The sequence below is a fragment of the Pinus tabuliformis genome, chromosome 5_1 (assembly GCF_031772625.1).
Source record: "Pinus tabuliformis cultivar Carrire ecotype Pingquan chromosome 5_1, CPIR1, whole genome shotgun sequence".
NCBI classification, from domain to species: domain Eukaryota; kingdom Viridiplantae; phylum Streptophyta; class Pinopsida; order Pinales; family Pinaceae; genus Pinus; species Pinus tabuliformis.
Window position 1 is genome coordinate 33,864,274 of NC_142305.1, and position 13,924 is coordinate 33,878,197.

Below are 13,924 nucleotides of genomic sequence, written 5' to 3' on the forward strand. Positions count from 1 at the left end.
GCCCTCCTTGACAACTTAGAAACCAAGCTCTCTTCCTGGACTTTCCGCTCCCTCAACATTGCCAGTAGGATCATCCTCATCAAATCTATTCTTCAAGCCATGACTCTGTATTTGTTCTCAATTTTAGCTGCCCCGAAATGGGTTCTCAGGAATATTCGCAATCTGTAAAGAAATTTCCTTTAGGGCTCAACAAGCCACAACAGAAAATGGGCCCTGGTCAAATGGATGGAAGTATGCCTTCCGAAATCAGCAGGGGGACTGGGTCTGCGGGATCCACTACACAGCAACAACATCATGGGAGTGCGCATATGGTGGAATTGGATCTCTAAACCACAAACGCCTTGGGGTCGTCTCTGGTAGGCCAAGTATGCTCCAGGAAGTATAAAAGAGGAGTTAATCTATTGCAGTCCAACCACTCCTGGCTCGCTAAACTGGAATTCTGCCAAGATACACAGCGCTTTTGTTCAAGAACACAGCTTCTGGGGAATTCATTCAAGCACCACTGCGAGATTTTGGAACGATTCCTGGCAACAACTTCCCAAACTTGTCTCCCTCTTTAACAAACCCAAGTGGCAAGCAACCATGCAGCAGAATGAACAAATCCATGTTCACCAATTCTGGCAACAGCAATCTCCCAAAAGCTTTCATCTATCGAAACCGGCAAACACTTGGTAGGCCAATTGGCAGGAGGAAACCTATGACGAGATTGATCAAGAACTCAATATCAGGAAAATCAAACTATCTGATCAAAAAGACCGCTTAAGATGGGGATATACCACCAAGGGTATGTTCACTACCAAGGAAGCATATCAAATTCTTCATCACCCCATTCAGATAATAAAAGATCAACTTTGGGATCAAGTCTGGCAACCAAAAATATGGCCTAAGGTCTCCACATTCCTTTTGCTTCTCAGAAAAAAGGATCCTTACATGGGATAACTTACAAAAGCGAGGATTTATCGGGTTGTCTAGATGCTCCAACTGCAATCATCATCCAGAGGATACTAATCATCTCTTGGATACTTTCCCTCTAGCAGCTCAAACGTGGGAGAGAACAACACAGTGTAACAAAAGAACAGGAAGAAGAGAGGGAGATATCACAAACACTATCAGAACCTGGCCACAGAAGCCTTTCCAAAGTCCTTTTCTCAATGCTCTCTGGAACCTCGTACCGAGCTTCATTTATTGGATAATCTGGAATGAAAGAAACAACAGGATCTTCAGAATTCACAATTCACCTCTGGACACCCTTTGGCTCCTTCTCAAGCAGAATATTCAAGAAACTCTAGCCCTCAGTCAATGGCAAGACATAGACATGCCAGTCTCCCCTCAGGAGTGCCTCATTCTTGCCAACTAGAATTTAGATCTCACCTCTATATATCTTACCAAGGCTAAGAATTCTATCTACTCTGAATCTTGACACTCTTGGTCTCCTCCGATCATCCATCCCTACAAGTTGAACTTCGACGAAGCAACTAAGGGCAATCCTAGGCCAGCTGGATATGGAGGCATCATCAGAAACACTGAGGGTGTGGTTTTGCATATATATCACGGTTCAATGGGTCGAGACACCAACAATGCAGCTAAGATCGAAGGTGTATGGCAGGGGTTATGTACAACAGAAACAGAGAACTTTCTCCTCTCAGAGGTTGAAGGGGATTCTCAAATCCTCATAGAAGCTGCCATCCGAATACAATCAGGATCCTCAGCTACAAAGATAGCTTCGAGTTGGAGGCTTCTCAGCAGACTGGAACAAATCGAAGAATGGCTCAAAACTCCTTGCAGCATTTCTTTCAAGCACATTTGGCGTACAGCTAACAAGGTTGCAGACAGACTGGCTAATCAAGGGGCCGATTAGCAGCTCCCCTTCTTCTCTAGTCTGCTAAATTGTTCTAATGATCCACAACTCAAAAGCGACTGCACTCTTCTGGTGCAACAAGATCTTTCCATCTTGGATCCGGGTGTGTGACGACATTTTAGGCATGTGGCCAGTGGATTGGATGGGCGCGTGGTTTCTCTGTACCGCCACACATCCTCTCGAGGCTCTGGTCATAACTCCTCATCTGCTCTAGTTTAATGCGTCTTCAATGATGCCAGGACATCCATTTACATCGGTTAATTTCTTGATCATGGCGCTATCAGCCCGCCATAATCGCATTTATCCTCTCCGCTGTGGCTCCTCCTCCATTGCAATTACAGCGGCTTGTCTTCGACCTCTTTCAGGAGCAAACTAGGCTTTGGCTCGCAGGAGGAGCTTCTAGCTCTGCCTTCAAGCCATCCTCTGTTTCCCTTGCTCTAGTGTTCACCACCTGCTTGCTACCCTGAGCTCTGAAGCCAAGTCAATTTTCTCCCTCCTCTACTTCCTTCGTCCTCCAAGAAGCTAGGATCATCTTGCCCATCTAGCTATGCCAAAACTGTGAAAGCGGATGAGTTGCAAAAGAGGCAGCTCTCGCGAGCAAATTGGGTGCCAGGCTGCCTCCTCCATGACAGACTCTTCAACTTTCGACCCGGACCTACGCTCGGATAGATACCCTGCCACTCGGAGCGGATGGGGCAAGGGCAAAGGTTTACAGATACCAGCACCGAGCTCCTTCCATTCAATGACCAATGCCGCTCGGTTATGCTTCCCCTGCAGTCATGGCTCTTCTACCTTCATGGCCACGGTCACCATTGAGCTTAGCAAGCTCAATTCAAGTCATGGGGTTGGCTCCCTCAGAGCGACTTCGGACAGGCCCGTGGCAGACAATCTAGGCCCCATTCAAGAAAACCTCGATCAGAGCAAAGCTTCAGGCTCTGGTAAAGGAAAGGCTTCACAAAGCATGAAGAATCCAACGGGCTCCTCTGATGACGACGATGATTTCAAATACGGATGGTGCATCACCGAGGAGTCACCTGATCCCTCTCCTGATGCTTAAGCAGGTTGGTTCTTTTTGGTTCTGTTGGATTTCTGCCAGCTTGAGAAGGTTCACTCATCACTGTCCTAATTATGATTACAAATGCATTAGCTCCTACTGCCATTTTTTCATACGCAAAGGTCATTCTGCCAACCTTCAGTTTCCAATTTTGGTCGCAGTCATAGTTACCTCTATTTTTAGCTATGGGTTGTCGTGTAGCTGGTCATAGCTACCAAGTCTAGTTTCTTTGTCTTGGTTGTCGTATAGATCCGGTTTAATTCTCAATTCCAAGTTTTGGTTGTTGTACAGCTCAGGTTCAACTCTCAATTCCAAGTACAACTATGGGAATTTCTGTATTTTTCCATTACTCAAGAACAGGCTCTCTACAGTTCTGGAGGGCAATACTCTACTGGATTTTGGCATATAGATTTGCTTCGCTTATAATCATGCTACAATTTTGGGCTAGCTCTAGGAGGTCATGGCCTCGGTGTAAAATATTTTTGTATTAATATAGAAGTAGCCTTATTCAGAAAAAAAAATAAAAATAAAAAATAAAATTAAATAAAATAAAATAAAATAAATTAAATTCTCTCTCTAATAAATAATTAAAATATTATAATAAATTAAATTCGCAAGTGATTCTATTTTATTTTATAATATATTTAATTCCTTATTGAATTTATATAATAGTAAAAAGGGGGGTTTTGAAGAAAGATTTTCTATGGTTATTAATTTATTAATTCCTTAGGGACAAGAATGTGATTCTAATATATATATATATATATATATATATATATATATATATATATATAGATATATATATATATATATATATATATATATATATATATATATATATATATATATATATATCTGGTTATTATATTATTCTATGGTTGTTAAAATAACTTATTTAATTATTTATTAAATCACCAGGGATAGGTAAAAGGGGGGTATTTTTAGGATTGATATAGGGAAATAATAAACTATTAATTAACATTGGTAAATATTATTTTATTTTTAATTTAATTTCTATATTTAATATAAATATTTATTTATTTACTTATTTATTCATTCATTCCTTTATTTATTTATTTATATTTTTCTAAGGTTGTTTCATTAACTAATTTAATTAATTATTTAAATCACTAGGGATAAGTAAAGGGGTTTTTTAATAAAATTGATTAAAAGGAAAAATAAGCTATTAATGAGTATTGGTAAAAAAAATAGAATGAGCGACACATTATAAAAATAAATAAAGGAATAAAGGAATGTGTCGCTCATTCTATTTTTTTTACCAATATTCATTAATAGCTTATTTTTCCTTTTAATCAATTTGATTAAAAAACCCCTTTACTTATCCCTAGTGATTTAAATAATTAATTAAATTGGTTAATGAAACAACCTTAGAATAATATAAATAAATAAATAAAGGAGTGAATGAATAAATAAATAAATATTTATATTAAACATAGAAATTAAATTAAAAGAAATAAAAATTTTACCAATGTTAATTAATAGTTTATTATTTCCCTATATCAATCTGTTATAGCTCTAAATCTCACTCTTATGGTTTGTGATGCTGTACTCATGGCCTAGGGCAACCCCTCCTTCCAGACCTGGTCCTAAAATTTAAAAAACAATGTTTTATCCCTTATACGCGACATTGCCCTGAGTTAAACGCGTGTACACGCGGGTCTGTGTATATCCAACCCGCGTATATGTATTAAAACACTTAAAAGAATATAAAATTCCTTATTTTCGAGCGAAGATCGCGGGTTTTACCTACTGATCACCTGTTAGTGCCCGTGGCCCAACTGTTCCCAACCAACTCCCAACTAAAAAACTACTTTGGGAGAGGTATAAAAAGACCTCAAATGGAAGGCCTAAGGGAGGAGAGAAGAGAGAGAAAGGTTATTATGCTGAGATTTTTCCCCTGACCAGGTCTGAAGTCCCTTGTGCCTTCTGCACTTCCCCCATTTGTCCAGGAAACCTTTGTTTCCTTGTGTGTTGATGTTCATCCACCATTTATGACATCATGGAGAGAGTTATGGAAGGAGTTTGTTAAAGGCTTGAGGCTGGAACAGATCCAGAAGGAAGCTTTGCTTGGAGCCTGCTGAAGGTGATTCAGGTGAAAATATTCCTTTTTATGTACTTTATTTGTCTATAATAAAAGAAACACATGTCTTGGTTCCCGAAATGAATCTTCCTTATGTTAATGATAGTAATGTGTAGAATTCATATGTAAATGGTTATTTGGATTTCATAACTAACTACCTTTATTTATAACATGAAGATGGTTTCTTTATAAGTTTTTTGTCCATATACTGCTATGTTCTTTGAATTGGTTGTTTTGCAGGACAAAAGAGAAGAACGGAACTCCAAGAAGGGTTTGGACCCTAAAGGTCTTCTCAAACGTAGGACCTAAGGTACGTACCCTTTACAATAGAATTTGCTTATAATAGCATAACGGCTATGTGAATGTGTGCTTCTTTGAATAGACAACTTTTAGTCTGCTAGGGTTTCAACCCAAAAAGCCCTAGCGAAACATTTCCCTCCATCAGAATTGGCAACTCCACTGGGGACAACACTCTTGTTGTTCCTAGTTTTGGTGTTTTTCAAGCCAATCAGGGCTCAGCTACCTGTTTGTTTGCTGTTGTTGTCTAATCTGTTTTTGAACTTTAAGTTTTGCCAGTTTCTTCAGTTTGTTTTTTATTTTTCTTGAAACCTTTTATATATGCTGTTTTTCTTAGTTACAGAAGCGTTTGTATGCATGTTTCTTTAAGTGAACCCGCATATACGCAGGTTTCCTTAGTTACAGTAGCATATACATGCATTCTGTACATAAGTACAGTCGCGTATATCTTTCAATTTTCAAGATTTGTAAATCTTTTTGTCTTTGAAGGTCTGTCTGGTAGTTTGAGTCAGTCTAAAACAGTCATTTTCCAGTATCAGTTATTTGTTTTATAGCGAGCATCTTGTTCCAAATTCTCTCTAAGTATAAGAAGTATTGGTCTTGTTTTTCGTTGATTGCAAGCGTCATCGTTTTTGCTAAAGCACACAAGATTTCTTACTAGGAATCTTGGCTGCTCTGATTTATCAGGGTAGGAAGATTGATCTCAATCTTTGTGTTAGCCTTGCTTTTGATGACTTTTTGTTTGCTTGACAAAAACCGCTTTTTGTGACCATCTACTTCTTTGTTTCATGAAAGTTGTTGTTTGACACTTTCTTGGAATTTGTCTTTTTGATCTTTTTGGTTTTCATTGCCAAAGCTTTCATTGCTGCTTTTGATTGTTAAGAGCACTTTTTAACACATTTATTTTTGTTGAGTTTTCATCCATTGTGTGGTGTCAACTTGCAAAAGTGTTTGATTGCCTATTCTTCAATCACAAGTTTCAGTGTTGTTGAGAGCATTTTTTGAAAAGACTCTTTTGTTGCTACTTTTGAAGAAAATCTTTTGAAAAACTTAGTTTTGCTTTCTTGAACTTGGTTTTCATTTGGTTTCCTTTTAGTGAGTGAAAGTGCTTTATGTTTGTCTTAGAACTTGTTTTTAGTGTTTAGACGAAATGAATTGTAGCATCTCATATTCCATCTAGACATTTTAAGTGGCAAGATAAAGATTGATAAGCAAGCAACTTTCATTTTTTTTTGTTTTTAGAGTAGTTTTAAATCTTGCATCCACATATATTTTTTGCATTAGGATAGATTTGCATACCTTTTTAGGCATACATAGAGTTGTTAACTTTTGTGAGTGTGAAGCGTGAATTAATGAAAAGAAAAGAAAAATTTGCTTTATTAGAAGTTCCTCTGAACCCTATAGAAATTGCTCTTCATCAAAAAACGAAAAAGTGCATGGGCATGTAGTTAAGTTTTTATTAATTTCTTTTGCGTCAAAAAACACCACTAGTTTCACTTCCGTTACCTTGTGACTTAAAGAACAGCCTATCTTAAAATCAAGCGCTAATTAAAATTCACTAGAACTTTTTGTTTTAGTCAGTTACACCAACAAGTTTAGGATTTTAGGGCCTTGGATTAGGCGAGTGGAGAGTTAACTCTCCAAGGCCATATAAACGTCAAACATAGGAGTCTGAATAACGAGAGAAAATCCAATAGCGTTAGGAAGACTAGGAAAGCTCCGGATCTGGGAGTTAAGCATGAGGGTCTGTGAAGACAGGGAAGAGAGATACCCCCTCTCCTACTTGTCTGAACTTACCTCACGACTGTTCCACCTGGCTTCTGCAACGAGTTGGTATCCATAGTTGCTACTCCTAGGGATCTACACAAGTGGCTGCAGAGGGGAATCCCATGGCACCTGAGGTCGACGTTGCATCACTCTCGACAGTACTATTGGAGGGCACCCTTGCAAAGCTTGGGGGCTTGCACCAGCGCAGGCTGTTGTTAGGAGGCCAACGTAACTTCCTCTGATACCTTCGCTGATAGGATTGGGCCCTCATCATCCCAGACTATCTTCGGAAGGCCCCTTAATTTCACTTTCTTGTATTTTGGTGTCCGGTCCTAATCACTCGGAGTGGAAATACTTGGAAGTTGTTTGACTGGCTGTTATCTTTAGGGACTTTATAGTGTGTACTCTGTGCTCTTAGTTGGCCTAGCTTTCAATTTTTTGAGTCTTTAGTTAGATCATAACAAAAAATTCAAAGTGGTTGATCGATCTCCCAGATGGTCTCGAAGACTTCGTGGTCTTTCACCACCAAGTTTAGAGCCTTCTCCTAGAAGGCATAGAGGTAATACTACCGGTGGGTTCCATCCCACGCCAGTTGATGCATCGGGGATTGATCCTCCTCTCAGGGGCATTAGTGCTCAAGCAAGGCCTGGCACTTCTGAACAAGAGAGGGACACTCCAGTCCTTTCTCGAGTTCTCTTTCAAGTGGAGAATAGCATAGAGGTAGAAGAACTCTCAGAGTCGTTAGCGGCCCCGAATTATCCACTGCCATCTAGTCATCTGAACATATTGCAATATGTTGGGACTCTGACGCATAGACCGTCAAGTCCAGGTTACGCTACTCGTTTACCATCGATGACCACTACTGGAAGCATGGCTTCTACAAGTGCTATGACTATGAAAACCCCAACATCGATGCAAGGGGGAGGAACCATTTCCATCTCCTCTACTTCCTTGTTTGGATCTTTTGCTAGCACATCTTTAGTTGGGTCTACCTCCATCCCGTCCATGAGTGGAAATGCCCAGACCAATGCTTTTGGTACTGGATTCTTCCCATTTGGCACCCACTCACATGGTATTCCATCGGTTCTGTTTAGTGTCGCTACGTCCATGATGGGCGGATCGGCTTCATTCCAGGGTTTTCCTTTCGGAAGTGGTCATATACCACATTCCAACCCGACGATAGGATCCATGCCTTTTTCTTCTGTAGGACAAAGCAGCAATCCTTTCCAAGGTTGGAATAACCCTGGGTTAGTGGCGCGGGAGCTAGGAATCCATTTATTGGCCAACAAGGGAATAGGTCGTACTCCACGGTTAGTTCGTTTCAAAGTATTCCTCCCCTAGCTTCAGCTTGGAATCCTTATCAGGGGTTATCAACTCCTTATAATCCTTTAGGAGGAAACTTTGCTGGTCATGGAGGTTTTGCGGCCGGAGTTGGTCAAACTCCAAAATTTGCTAGATCATAATGCCTGCCTTTTGGTTTAGCCGGTTCTATGGGTTACTTCGGGCAGTCTGGTTCCTTCCAAAACCCAGGACAATCTTTTCAGAACTTTGGGAGTTCTACCTAGTCTGGGTGGAATCCCCAAGGTCCTCCTAGGCTTCTGTTTCTGGCAATGTTGAACTTGCCAGATCTCACTAAGTTAACAAATGACCCAATCAAATACAATCCGGCCTGGCCTTCGGTCCCAACCAAACTCCCTTCAGACATTCCAAAATTCGAAGAGAAGAGCAGTGAAGACCCAAGCGACCATGTAACCACATTCCATTTGTGGTGCTCATCTAACTCCCTTATCGATGACTCGATTAGGTTGAGACTCTTTCAGCGCACCTTGACTGGTAATGCGGCCAAATGGTATATAGAGTTGCTAGGGGGCAGCTTCACATCTTTCACTGACTTAGCCAATATTTTCTTAAATCATTTCCAGTTGCCTGTCCGCTATGATGCCGGAACTGAACTTCTGGCCACTTTTCGTCAGGATAAGGCAACTCACATTTCTGACCATATTCAGGAATGGAGACGGAGAAAGAGGCTCATTAAAGCCGAAATCCCTCCGGAGTACCATCTCGAGTGGTTTTTGAAATCTTTACAACCCGAGATCTCCAAGGATGTCTCCATGTCTGGGGTCTATTCTGAGGAGCAAGCCATTTTTAGGGCCCAGCAATTAGAATTGATCTACTCTCAGTCTGGGATCCTACAAAAATACTTTCTAGATGCTCCTCGGTCTAAGGTTGACGTAGCTAAGTCGAAGCCAGGTCCGCACGCGGATGGTATCGTCGGGTCAGTAGACACAACTACCGTGAACTTGTTGAATCAATTGCAGCAGTTGTCCTTACAAACTACTTCTAACAACCAAGTCACATCGTCTAATCTCCCGGCTTCCCAAACTTCTTCAATTAATGCCGTCTAATTTGATAACCCCAAAGGAAATCAAAATTCCAATGGAAAAAAGAAAGGACGAGGTAAGAAAAAGAACCAGGATGGGAAGCCTGATGCAAATAAATCCGGCAACAACGCTGGTGGTGGTAGAAATGAGTCGAGAAAGAAAGTCAAGTTTCCATGCAAGTTGTGCAGTGGAGACCACTTAACTCATCTCTGCCCTAAGATTGAAGACGCTTAGCGCTTGTTGGGACAGCAAGGGACTTCTAGTTCTCAAGCTATGTTAACTAACCCATTTCCCCAAGGGTAGCAACTTCTTGCTGGCGCGAGTTCAAACCCTGGAACCTCCGCAGGCGGAAACTAGGAAGGGGAAAAATAATCGAATGTTTTCATGATGGGTTCTAACATCCATGTGGCTACTCGGTCACGTGATTATGGTGAAGCCAAAACTTCCAAGGACAAGGCTGTTCCCGAAAATACCAACCTTCATATTGAGCGACCCCCTGTTGAGACTATACCAAGGATACCGAAAGGTTCCGCTAAACGCGCGACTATTAATCCTAATGCCAGGGTCGCCCAAAATTACTCCATTGTGGAGGATCTGGCTCAGAGTTCATGCGCCATGTCCGCTTTAGAGGTCCTCCAGTCGTGTCCGGCTCAGCGAAATGCTTTACTTTCCGTGATTGGTGCAGTCGATCCAGCTAATTCTTTAGTGCTCACTTTTGACATGTTAAATGTCAAAAAGCGACTCCCTCATCATATGGATTTCCAAATAAAGTCTACATACCAGAAAATCAATATTTTTTGTACCGTTATAGATGAAGGAGCTTCCACGTGCGTCATGTCGATGTCATGTTGGAAGGCTATTGGATCACCTTCGGCTGTTCCTTCACCCACCGTCTTGACTGCATTTGATGGTCATTCTCATAAGCCGCATGGGATTATCCCAACCTTTCCTATATGTGTTGGGGGGAAGGTCGTCAATATTGAAGTAGAAGTCATAGATGCTAACCTAGACTATAATATCCTATTAGGAAGGAACTCGGTATACGAAATGGATGCTATTGTTTCGACTCTGTTTCGTGTCATTTTCTTTCCTCATGAGGGGAAAATCGTTAAGGTTGAGCAAATGGATTATTGTCCAGTCGATCCTCAATCAAGCTCTGACTCTACTATTCCTTTAGCGGATAACCCTCGCTCACCTACTGAGAATTTAGAAGTGGGAATGTATTCCTCATTAATGGGTACCTTTGATCTTCCCTCTCCTTTCGCTAAAATCAATGCTATTTCACATCTAAGGAGTCCTCTCGAGAAGAATTCTTCCGAACTCATTATTTTTTAGACCCTTGGACCTTGCCTTCACCTACGACCACATTAGTTGAAGGACAAGTAAATGGAATGGCATTCCCTATATCTACAGCTGAGCTTAGATATCAGTCTATCGTAGACTCTGCAGACAACCACTCTGCTCCTTTTTCCGAAGAGGAGTTAGATGGTGATGTGGCTCCAGCTTGGAGCCTTGATTCTACCTCTGCCTTGGACTGCTTAGATATGGTTTTACCTTCTAAAGAAGCAATCCTCGAAGCAATGATGGGTATAGATCGACCTTGGGAAGACTTACACCATCGTTCGTACTTTCTTCCTCCATTGCAAGAAGTAGAATCTAGATTCTCCAAGCTTTGTACTAGTGATGTTTGTACGGTGTCAAATCCTTTGGCTCTAGCACACATTCATGCCGAAGGTAATATGTCAGTAATTTCGAAAATGATACCTATAAACATCTCTAGGAACCCTAACGTCATCGAGAATCTCTTCATCGGAATTGAGTGTTCCCCTGAAGAAATTCAAATTTACACCGACCTATTTAAGGAATTTCAAGATGTATTTGCTTGGTCTTATGAGGAAATGCTTGGCATTGATCCTTCTATAGTTCAGCATGAGATCAAGACGTATGAGAATGCCAAACCGGTTCGTCAAAGGCTTCGGCCGGTCAACCCTAGGAAAGTGGCAGCTATCAAAGCTGAAGTTGAGAAGCTGCTAAAGGCGGGTTTCATATACCCTATTCCTCTTACTGATTGGGTTTCTAATCCAGTCCCTGTGGATAGAAAGCAAGGAACAATCCGAGTATGCATCGATTTTAGGGACCTAAACAAAGCTTGTCTGAAAGATAATTACCCCACGCCATTCATTGATCAGATTATCGACGAGTGTGTGGGTAATGAGATTTTTTCCTTCATGGATGGTTTTTCGGGTTATAATCAAATTTCTATCCATCCTGAAGATCAACATAAGACAACCTTTATATGTCCCTGGGGTACCTTTTCATATAGAAAGATGCCTTTTGGTCTTAAAAATGCTTGAGCCACTTTTCAGCGGGCCATGTCATATGCTTTCCACGACATCAAACATGTCATCGAGGCATACTTGGATGATCTCACTGCTCGTTCTCGAAAGAGAACTGATCACCCTAGTCATCTTCGATTGGTTTTCGAGCGATGTCATTTTTATAAAATCTAGTTGAATCCCAACAAGTGCGTTTTCACGGTTACGTCCGGTCGGTTGTTAGGGTTCATCGTGTCCAATGAAGGGATTCAGGTTGATCCCTTCAAGGTTGAGGCAATAGTTCAATTGCCTCCTCCATCCTCGATTCGACAACTTCAAAGTCTTCAAGGGAAGGCTAATTTCTTAAGACGGTTTATAGAAAACTATGCTGAGATCACTAAAGGGTTCATGTGTTTGCTATGGAAAGGAGTTCCATTTGTGTGGGATGACTTTGCGTAGCGGTCGTTTGATGCTTTGAAAAAGGCATTAGTCTCTGCCCCACGTTTGAGTCCACCGGATTATGGTAGAGACTTCCTTTTATATCTTGCGGCAGCAGAATCAACCATTGGTATGGTTCTCATTCAGGAGGACGATGCTCTCACTGAGCATGTGATTTATTATTTGAGCAGAGACTTAATAGGTCCTGAACTTCGCTATTCTCCGGTTGAGAAGTTGGCCTTGGCAGCTATCCATGCTGTCCAGCGGCTCCGTCATTATATCCTGCTACACAAAACTTTTGTCTTAGCGACAGTCAATCCATTTCAATTTGTCCTCAGTAGGCGAGTGATTGGGGGCAAATATAATCGATGGATAGCCATTTTACAAGAATTCGGTCTCGAGTTCTTGTCTACCAAGTCTAAGAAATCCATGGTTTTCGCGAAGCTAATTTCTGAGCTACCTTGTGGAGAGGATACTGTTTATGAGGAAAGTTTTCCTGATGAACATTTATTCCTCATCTCTTCACTCAACCCTTGGTATGGAGATATCATTGTCTATCTCCAGACTTCGAAGTTTCCCTCTACTTTCTCCAAGGATGAACGTCGAAAATTACGTCACCTGGCTAAAAACAATGTTATCATTGGTGACACATTATACCATCGAGGGGTTGATTCAATCCTTCGGCGTTGTTTAACCTTAGAGGAAGCAGAGTCACTTCTCAATGACTGCCACAATGGAGCTTGTGGTGGTCATCTATCAGGGCTTGCTATAGCCCAGCGCATCTTACGTGCCGGCTATTTTTGGCCTTCACTCTTTAAAGACTGTGTGGAAGCGGTCAAACGCTGTCACCCTTGTCAATTTTTTACTCAGAAAATGCGCGTTTATCCAGCTCCTCTTTTTCCCGTTGTCACCATCGGTCCCTTTACCAAGTGGGGCATTGACTTTACAACTTGTAATCCGGCTTCAGCGGCGAATCACAGGTACATTATCGTGGTCGTAGACTACTTTACGAAGTGGGCTGAGGCCATGCCTACTTATAAGAACGATAGTGACACGGTAGCGTTGTTTCTTTTCAATTAGGTTATCTCAAGATTCGGTATCCCAAGAGAGATTGTCACTGACCATGGCAGTCATTTTCAGAATCAACTGATGTCCGAATTGGCTCTCAAATTAGGTTTCTGTCAGGAGCACTCAGCTCCTTATTATCCTCAGGCCAATGGACAGGTCGAGGCAGTCAATAAAACTCTTAAGACGATACTCCAACAGATAATTGATAAAAATTAGTCCAATTGGCACGTTATGTTGTATTCGGCTCTTTGGGCATACTGAACCTCCGTGAAAACGGCTACTGGTTTTACACCTTTTCAATTGGTTTATGGGATGGAATCTATCTTTTCGGTTGAATGTGAAATTCCATCTCTTAAATTGGCTGTTGAACTCCTTCTAGAGACTTCGAGTCTCGAAGAGTGCCTACTTCACTTTGAACATCTCGATGAGCAGCGTCGAGATGCCGCCACGATGAATGAGGCTCATACGAAAAAGGTTAAAACGAGTATGATAAATCTATCTGTCCTCGAGTCTTTTCTGAAGGTGACCTTGTCCTGGTCTATGACCAAGATACAGACACCTTGGGGGTAGGCAAATTTAAGCCTATGTGGTATGGTCCTTTCATTATTAAACAAGTTTTAGAAAAAGGGTCGTATGAGTTAATCG